The sequence below is a fragment of the Vombatus ursinus genome, unplaced genomic scaffold, assembly GCF_900497805.2.
Source record: "Vombatus ursinus unplaced genomic scaffold, bare-nosed wombat genome assembly UNPS02014772.1, whole genome shotgun sequence".
In the NCBI taxonomy this organism is placed as follows: Eukaryota; Metazoa; Chordata; class Mammalia; order Diprotodontia; family Vombatidae; genus Vombatus; species Vombatus ursinus.
In genome coordinates this window covers 21,240,547-21,251,131 of record NW_020954550.1, presented here as the reverse complement: position 1 = coordinate 21,251,131, position 10,585 = coordinate 21,240,547, and positions in this window count along the sequence as shown.

The window sequence follows — 10,585 nt, the reverse complement described above, 5'->3', positions numbered from 1 at the left end:
TCTACTCCTAAGTACTAAGCATGATATCAGAGGGAAGAGCGGCAATGGTGGAGGGATATAGTAGTAAAAGTAAAGAGTAGGGCAATTTTGTTGTTGTTACTCAGTTGTGTCCAACTCTGTGACCCCATTTGGGTTTTTCTTGGCAAAGATGCTGGACTGGTTTGCCCTTTTCTTCTCCAGCTCATTTTACAGTTGAGGAAAATGAGACAAACATGGTTACATGACTTGCCTAGGGTCACACAGCTAGTAAGTGTCTGAGGTCAGATTTGAGTTCAAATCTTACTGACTCCAGGCCCAGTATCCTATCCACTTCACCACCCAGTTGTCGTCATCGTTTTCTTTATGGAAGCGTTATAACTTTTCCCCCAATTCCTTCCCCACCCAGGTTAGCTTTCTCCCCCATACCTTCCCTCTTATCATGAGGTAACTTAAAAATAGAGAGAAGAAGGTGGGGAAAAAATCTGTTCAGTCCTGTGAGAGATCAAAGGTGGCAAAAGATTCTATATCTTAGTCTCATAAAGCTCTTCTGCAGAGCCTGGCATCAGTACCCTGAAGAAATACAGGCTGCTTTTGTGAGTTATGTCTCAATTTTTTGTGAGTTATGTCAGAATTCTCACTTACAAGAAGTCCAATTCCTTTAGGCTTGGCATAGTGCCTGCTGTACTCTGAATCTGTGGACCCTCTCTCATTTGTGGTTTATCAAAAATAGAAGAGTTAGGACATGTGTTGCAGATTAACAGGTAGACATTTTACCAAGCAAAATATTTGCTATTGAAGTAAGAGCTGAGTGCCAAATTTCTATTTAGACATTTCTTACATATGGTAATGCCTCATTATTAGAGATACCTTCTTGAAACTACATTAAAGAATATCATGTAATTGTGTTTATAAGCTTTCTAACAGTCTTGAATAGAAGATGCTTCACAAAGAGAGGCAGTTATTAATTTATACTTTGTGCCTGCAGATGGTTTTCCATTTTGCATAATGGTCTCTAATTGAAGTTTTCAGTGACAATGTTCCATGGTAAGAGTGAAAGTTATAGAGATGTAACTAGTAAGAAGTCTGTACATCCAAGCAAACAGCACAAAGCAAGGCCCTTAAGTAAATTTTGTAGTGCATGATGTGAAAATAATATAAGAGAAGTAATTAAGAGAAATTCAACTGATTGAGAGGAGGAATTAATTTCATAGTGGCTCACAAGTGGGTGTTATTAACAATGCGTAGCTGGTAGCTTTCTATTGTAAATAATTATTCTTGTGAAGTGCTGCTTTGATGCAGAAAGAGTGAAATTTTTGCACATTCTAAATTTTAGTTCCCTGGGGCCAAGCCTTAGTCATCCCCATCTCCCCCTCCCCCATCTAGCCTACCTTAGCTACACTCTGCAATTATCCACCAGGAGTGGTATATGACTAGAAGCACAGATTCTCAAAGTGGGTGATACTGGCCCCTGGGGGGGGGGCGCTGGAATAATCCAGAAGGGCCATAGTAGTCTCAGGTGCAATTGGAGGGTGTTGGATAAAAATAAGGGGGCAGTGGTAGCATCAGGAAAGAAGAGAAGAGAAGACAGTTTTGAAAAACGTTTGTCCATGTTTCATCTGTCGTGTAACAGAGTAAAAGTCATAGTGATTACATTATTTTCCAAATAAACACATAAAATGCAAGTTATAACCAATCAGTGGTCAAGTCCACTGACACGTCTTAACAAGCAAGTGTTGGCAGGTGAGTGTGTCCACATTGTTGAGAAGTCTGGCATGCATTGGCAGGAATGTGTGTGTGTGATGACTTGTTTACAATATGATACTATATGGTTACATGATACAATATTACATCATCAAAATTTCAATGCCGGAAAAACCCCCACAAATTTACAATAAATTATTAAATTTAAGGTGCATCATTTAAAAATATATTTTGTATATTTTTGAAATGATGCAAATTTTAAAAAGTGTTAAAGTGTTAAAGAAAGTAGATTTCCAGGGGGGTGCTGAGTAATTTTTTTTTTTTGAAAAGAGGGTGGTAGGCCAAATAAGTTTGGCAGCCTCTTAACTAGAGGATGTCCATGCTCTCTTCTTTTGGGGAGGAGAGTGCCAGAATAGTAGTAAGTAGTTAAGCAACAAATACCTGAACTAGTGCCTTTTACACACATTTAATATTTTGAAAGATCTATGATTTCATTGATGTGATCATTCCTTCCACCAATACAGATCATTGCCCCTTCGTGCTTCTTCATGCTGCATACTTCTTGTCCTTATGTTCCCACAGTGGAGCTGTTCAGTGCCCAAGAGGCCTCTCTCTTGTCCTTTTAGTTTGTCAAGGGGTCCCTAGGTAGCACTGAGCTGTCCCTCTGTGGCATCTCACTTGCATCACAAGGCTATGTCCTATTTTCTGTTATGCCCCTAATAATGTCTTTCTATCATTTCTTGCATGAGTTGTTGACAATATATTGCACCAGAAAGCTGCACACACACACAAACACACACTAACACAGACACAGACAAAGAGAGACAGAGAGACAGAGAAACTCAGCAAGACTGATGGATTTTTCCTATATTGTTCAGTACATAAAACTAGTTGTTTCAAGCATTGTTTAGATTGTTACAATAAAATAATTATTTTTGATGTATTTGTCTGTTTCTTTGATCAAAGTGGGTACTTTATATTCCAAGTCTGTTTGCGTGGTTGGTTTACATACTCTTTAGTCCCTGGGAGAGCTAAAGAAAAAAACTGTGATGAAAGGATTTACAATTGTTGTGCTTGAGCTGTCTGTCATTTATGGGCTCACTCAGAAACAAATTGCCTGCCAAATGCAACTTGAGTGAATTAATTCTCTGTGAAGAGGAGTGTGAGACGTTAGACTGTTTCCCCTCTTCCCCCACCATATGCACATTTGGGCCCTGGCTGCTTTTTCATTTGCTGTCTTTTCTCTTTCTTGCTTTGCAAATGTAGCGCATGCAATGGAGCTACTCTCTCAAACACCCATTTGAAATGACAGTCTGGGTTCCTTGTGTGTTGGTCTTTTGTCTCCCTTTCGGGTTCTAGGAGATCCAAGGGAGACAGGGGGTGGTTTTCTAGTACTATAGGTCAGGTCTTCCCATTATTGTGCTCAAATGATGTGACTATCGTTTGATATTTGATCATTTAACAAGCCCTACTTAATTAGCTTTTATTAAAGTGGTAGTATGGTAAGAAAAGTTGGAACAATATGGCGACCTACCTTCCCAACAACAATCCAACCAACCAACCAGCTAGAGGCGCTCTCTCCCACAAAGACACACCAAGTCCAGGGGAAAGTGGGCCTCAGCACAGAATAAAAGTGGTAAGGATGGGGTGACTCACAACTCTTGGAAATCCTTTTTTGCTGGAAGTCCTTTTCTTCCTTTTCAGGGGCCCTCATGACTTTCGCTTTAGGCATGGTGTATTTTTCTGCTTGGTTCTGGCCAGAAACTCTTAGGGGCTTCCCTCCCAGATTGATTTTTTTGTGAAGGCAAACTAGGCCACCTTTTGCTTCAATTTTTGCCCAGCCTTTGGATGCTGAATGGGCATTGCCTCAGACAAACAGACCTGGGAAGGACCTTGGCTTAGGAAGACCAACATCTCCTGCTGCATCTGGGGCCGTTGCCACTCATCCTGAACTATGTCTTTCCATTAGACGTGGGTGACTCTGGAGGAGAGAGCGAGGCTAATGACTTTGCACAGCTCTGTCTCACTTAAATCTAATTCACTTTGAGTCAAGACATCACCCTGCTGATTGCATTGGTCTCCTTAGAGAATGAAGGACGAACAACAACAATTTTTGTGCTTATAGTTTTGAAGTTGCTTTTCCTTAGTGTGGCTAGCTTGTTCTGGGCTCCTGATGTAGATACTGCTGCTAGCTGTTCAAGACACCCTGCTGGGGCTCTGATGAGAAAGCCAAATCCTCCAATCCTCCTAAGTTCACAAGGTTACTTGACTAGACCAAGAGAGGTAGCAGGAGGCAGAGTCTCTACTTCTCCCTTACCTTTCCTGTCTCTCCTTCCCCCCCCTCCCCCCCCCCCCCCAATAATTACCTCTCAGGAGCTTGACTAGAACAGTTCTATCCTCTAAGCTGCTAAAGTTCTGGGTTTGAACTCATTTGCAATTTTATGGGAGACCCACAGATGTGTCACGGCATACATTAATTAGTTTAATGCTTTTGACTGATGGATTAATTGTTTCAATAGACATGTTCTCACCTGATTAAAATATAAGGGCTAAGGGGGCAGCTAGGTGGCACAGTGGATACAGCATTAGCCCTGGAATCCATATATATATGGATTTGAACTCAGGTCCTCCTGAAATATATATATATACACACACACACATACACACACATATATGTATATACACACTATATGAACTGTATATATATACATATATATTTATATATAGTAAGGTAATTTGTTAGTTACTTTAAGTAGTGAATGAAGTGATTTATTTATTGATTCAATCAGTCTCCATCCCCACCCAGATTCTGTTTGAACTGGTTCAGCTCTTGGAAGAAGGAAGGAAAGAGAAGGAACAACTATATAAGTGAATAGAGAGGTGAAAGGCAACACAGGGTAGCATTTTGTTGTTGTTAACTACAGTTATCCCTTTCATATTGCTGGGGTTAGGGGTGAGGTGCCTCTGCAATCTAGAAAATCCGTGTAAAATTTTTGGACTCTTCCTTCATACCAGAGAAGAAGTCTGAATTTTTTTTTCTTTTTCTTTAAGGTGTACAGTACGTTACTATAAAATCTGGGTTAAGTATTTGGGCATAGACTATATTATACAATACTATACATATATTTTATGAGTTTCTGAGTTTCTAAGCTTTTGTCTGCTGGCCTTCACATGTCTTCTGCGGCTTGTGCAAAACTATCCCAGAATTCCCATGTAATTTCTTATGCCAACCTGCGATATGTTGAAACTGCAATGAGGGAAATTGCGATGTGGAAGTGATAACTATAGAGCCTAAGGGCTGTTCACCCAGTCTTCTTGAAACCCACAAAGACCTGAGTTCAAGCCTAAGCAAGAAAATTAACTTCTCAGTGCCCCATGCAGTTCAACAAGACTATAAGTTGCAGAACAAATTCCTCAGTGAGAAGTCCTTACATCAATGAAGTGATAGGAACCAAACAAAATTAAGGGGGGGAGAATAAAGCATTATTTTTCTACCTAAACCCTCCCCTTTCTTCTTCCAAACTTCCTTGTTCCTATCAAAGACAACACCATTCTTCCAGGGTAATGGATTCGTAAGCCCAGCATTATCTTCTGTTCTCTCACCTCACGTATCCAATCACTTGCCCAAATCTTGTAGTTTTTCCATGCATGAGGTCTTTCACATTAAATGCCTCTTCACTCATAGAGCTACCACCTTATTTCAGGCCCTCAACACCTCTGACTTAGAATGTTGCCACAGCCTCCTAACTGATTTTCCACTGCAGCCATCCTACATACTGTTGCCAAAGAACTTTTCCTTAAGTGCAGCTGTAACCATCTGACTCCCCTACTCAACTAACTCACTGACTTCCTATTGCCTTCAATATAAATTCCTCTGTTTGGCTTTTAAAGCCCTGGCCTTGACACATCTTTCTGTAGTCATTAGATATTGTTCCCCCTCTCACTCTCCCAGCAGCCAAACTGTCTTTTTCTTTGTCCACCTTCTGTCCCTATGCTTTTCCACTGACAATCTCTCATACCTGGAATTATAGCCCTCCTTACATCCACCTTTGAGTCCTTTTCTTCCTTTAATATGCAACTCAGGCACCATCTTCTACATGAAGCCTTTCCTGATTCTCCCAATGCTAGTGCTGTCCCTCCCAAATTACTTTGTTTTTAACTGCTTTGTATGCATTTGTATTTATTAACTTTATATTTGTTCTGTATGTTTTTATGTATATTTTTCTTGTCTCCCCCATTAGAATGTAATTTCCTTGGTATTAGGGATTGTTTCATTCTTTATATTTGTATGCTCAGCACCTAGCACAGTGTCTGGCACATAGGACAGGTGCTTAATAAATATTTATTGATTGATTATGAGGTGATCCAAATTTGAGGAGAAATGGGAATAGAAATTTAGAGCTATTGGAAAAGGGTCTGATTACCTAAAAACCTGCTTAAGGTCAGATCATCTTTCCTCTCTCTTGGGAAATATAACCATGCATGTATGTTTACATATGTATATTCTATTTAGAGAATGTTAAACAAAAGAGAAGCTTAAAGTTTTTCACTATAAATTCTGTCATTGGGCTGGAGAGATCTTATATGTGTTTAGAGACTTAACTAGAACTTTTGGTACTTTTGGCAACCTTCATAAAATGTGCTTTGGGCAAATAACATGAAACATTCCTTCAAAACAACTTTTTAAGACAAATTCAGTTGGGGAGCCTTGAGGACACAGGAACAATGCTCCTTGGGTGGAGGAGAATCTGAGACCCTTGGAGAGTGCTTTCTGTGGTCAGAGACCCTGGGATACTGAGGCTTCTGTGAGTAGGCTTCTGCCAGTTGGAAGGAGGAGAAGAAGGGAGATTAGAGAGTGTGTGGAAAGGTACCAGCCAGGGAGGAGTTCACCTCAGCTACTGGGGAAGAAGCTGGTCATCTTGTAGACTGCTATTTTAATGAGTTCTTCTTAAGTAGTTGCTAAGCACTCTTGTTTCTAGATGCTGGAGGGTAAATGCTGTGAGGGCACTTTAAATTTTGATTCTCTAGGGCAAAGCTCCAGGGGTCCTACTCTAGTTATGCTTCTGAGCAAAGGGAGCTTCCATTATTTTTTTTTTTCAGAAAAATTGCAGTTGCACAGGTTTCTAGCTGAGGATGTAGGGGTGAAGTGACTTAAATGGTGAGGTCATAGAATCATAGATCAGACCTTAAAATTGATCTATTCTATCCTCATTTTATAGATGAAGAATGGAGGTCCAGAGAAGCACCATGATTTCTTTGCCCAAGGTCACAGGTGGTAAGTGTCAGAGCCACAATTTGAAGCTATATCATCTAAAACTAACACAATACTACCCTGAAATAGAACACATGGTCCCTGCCCTCGAGGAGCTTACCATTTCATTAAGCTGGGTGAAAATACTTTTTAGTTTGGGAAAGTGTTTGGCTAAGGAGTAGATATGTAAGGGTCTTCACTACATTTAAGGCTTTTACTATGAGATACCAAGTAGCAATTGCAGGGTAGGTTTAGATGGAGTCATTCAGTAAAGGAGACTAAAGATGTCACCACACCTAGATGAGACTGAAAACCAGGGCAAATGTATACCTACATTTTTTTGTGCATAAATCCTGGTCAATGTAGTACACATGGATAGTGGTGAGTCACACCTTTTTCTCTTCTAGCACCTGGGGAGGGAGGGTAGAGATTAGAATAAGCAGGTGTTGCTCTGCCTACAACCCTGGATTATTTGAGGACCCAGTCTAGCAGATGTGCCATGATTCTCAAATGAGATAATGGGTGTAAAGTGCTTTATGACCCATAAAGCACTACTTAAATGACAGTTATTATTATTATCTGGTTGCCTGGCCTCCAGCCTGGTGATGAATTCATTCCCAGAGACTTCTACTATACTCCTTCTGAGCTCAAGCAGTACTTATAGAGGAATAAAGAGGTGTGCTGGTCAATGTTTAACAACCAGGTTCTCCAGAAAAAAAAATGTGTGCACACACTTTTAATCTGCATTATTATCACTTTAATAATAATCTGCATCATTATTACTTTCTTAAGTCTAGATAATCAACAAAACAATAATCAAGCCCTGATTGATAGCATTTGCTAATTTCTGAGATGTAAATGCTTATACTGAAAATTGAACAAATTTTTAATTTTCTTTTTCATCTTTTTTTTTTGGTATGGCTAATATGGGAGCTAGGTGGCACAGTGGGTAGAGCAATGGACCTAGAGTCAGGAAGATCTGAGTTCAGATCTGGCCTCAGACACTTACTAGCTACGTGACACTGGGCAAGTCACTTAACCCTGTTTGCCTCAGTTTCCTCATCTGTAAAATGAGTTGGAGAAGGAAATGGCAAACCACTGCAGTATCTTTGCCAAGACAATCCCAAGTGAGGTCATGAAGAGTCAGTCATGACTGAAACGACTGGATAACAACAAAATATGGGAATTTGTTTTGCATATCTATACATATTTGTAATGGGCTTTGTTTTTCTGGTCTTCTCTTTATGTGGGGGAGGGGGAAAAGGGAAGAAGAGAATTCAGAACTAAAAATAAAAGAAAATTGAATTTAAAAATTGAAAAAAAAAAAGAAAATTTAGTTATCAGCTTACAAGCCAATTAGAGTTGGCGCCAGCACACCCTTGAAGCTTGGCATTATGGATCTTGGAGCACAAGGACCAAGTCGAAGGTCTTTTGCACATAGCTTCAGTAGTTACTTTTTCTCTCATCCTCCTACCTTCTTTGAAATTTTACTCCTATCAGATACATCTCACATCCTTGCAGTCACCTGGTTAGTGACAACATGATGGAGGTGAGATGGAGCCACTGATGGGCACCATGTTCCTCTGAGACTACTCCCACTTACCCTCTTCCATGCAGTTCTGGAGTGTCATGAGATAACAAGAACATAGATCTGGAGCAGGGGCTCATTACCTGGTCTGGGGTCCACAGAAAGGAGTCTTTTGATAGACTTCAGGGAATCTGTTAACTTGGATGGGAAAAATTACATATTGCATCTTTGTTTTGATTAACATTTCCTTTGCAATCCTATGTGCTTTATTTTATTCCTTTAAAAACATTATTCTGAGAAAGGATCCACAGGCTTTACCAGAATGTCAAAGGGATTTGTGAAACAAAAAAAGGTTAAGAACCTCTGTTCCAGGGCTAGAAGGGACCGTCTAGTCCAACACCCTTATTTTACAAATAAGGAAACTCGGACAGAGAGAGGTTAAGTGAATTACCCAAAGTCACACATGTGTTAGGTGAGAGAGGTAGAATTTGATGCCAGGTCCTCTGCCTCTGGAACCTCTGGTACCACACTGCCTCTCAAATGAGATATGTAGGGTGTGTCAGAAGTGGGTTATAAACCCATGTCTCTGTGTGGAGACTAGAACTCTCTTTCAGGCAAGGAAGGGCAAGCTTGAGTCTGGTGCCTTAGATCATTTGGCCATCAGGACAATCAAGGAGACAATTGGATGTCTGACCTATGGGACTCATGAGTTAACACTCAGTGATTGTATTTTTAAAACTTTGTACTATTAGCCCCTAATTGACAAGTTTTAGAGTCATAAGCCACTCCTTACCCATCATAACCATGCCTTAACATTCCTCATACTATGATTAATTTTACTGAAGTCCTACATTGAATCTAATGTATTATATTCACATGGTTATATCTTAAGGTATTAAGAAACCTATAACAATACTTTTTGCTTATGCTTTTAAATTTGATTATACTTTTAAATTTTTAATCAAAATGAAATGAATTTAAAACTCTGAATGAAGTAGTGCAAATATTTTAACCTAACAAATAATATTTGATTGCCCACTATTTCTGGCTTAGTCAAAACTAAAAGTTTTTATTTAAAATTAACCACATCTGGCAGACAAATTAAGAGACTAGTTTCTGGCAAGGAGAGGGGAATGAAAAAACTCCTGTGTTTCTTCCTTAATCCAAATTATTTTCCTTGGCATTTTCCACTTAAAAAGCTACACAGAGACACATTCTTTGAAAATGATCTTACCTGCTAATTACCTCCAATATTACTCTCTCCCACCCCGGTACCCCACACATTTATCTTCCTCCAGACTTAGTGTCTTACTATTTCTTAAGGTAGTCTGATCTAGGAAGCATTTTGGAACGTGTTCAAGAATTTGCTCATAAAAAAAGAAAAAAATAAGCAACAATCCAGATGGGGGAGAGGGCTTTTTGCAAAAACAGCAATTCTGGGGAAACTCCAGTTAAACCAAAATTATTTGAACTTTGTTTATCAAAATTTCTCTTTTACTGGAATTCCCTTGTGAAAGCCAAAATAATCACATATAACCCCCTTGCTTTTGGATAAGGAAAAATTGGGCACAAATCCAACATAGTATCAGCATTTTCTTTAGGATTGTAATTGGAGACAATCTGAGACTGCCAAATAGCAGGAATTTGGGGATATTTAAGGAGCCTGCAGGCAAAGCCGGCCACACAAACCTAGAATCTTTTAGAAACTCTAAGGCATTTCTGCTTATATGTTTTGACTAAAAGAGTAATTATTTATAAAAGATCTATCTCAGAATGCACCAACCTTAAGAATAGTCTTAAAGTGTGATTTTTGAAACCTCTGTGGCTTACTTTGGACAGCAATAGCAGTGATGTATCAGGGAGTCACCAGTCCTGCTACAGCTGTATCTGATAGTAGTGGTCAGTTCCTATCATACCTGGAATGTGTTTAATCCTAGAAGGATCAGGTGTATCAACTGATGTGAAAAAATTATAATTTTATTTTAAAATAAACATTTTAAAATAAACATTTTCATCCAATCTCTATTTTCTTTACTTTATGGATAAGAGAAAATGTACTGCATCCATTGACACAGCTTGGTCTTTTGAAGTATTCTTAAATTCTGGTCCTTCTAACTTAAAAATGT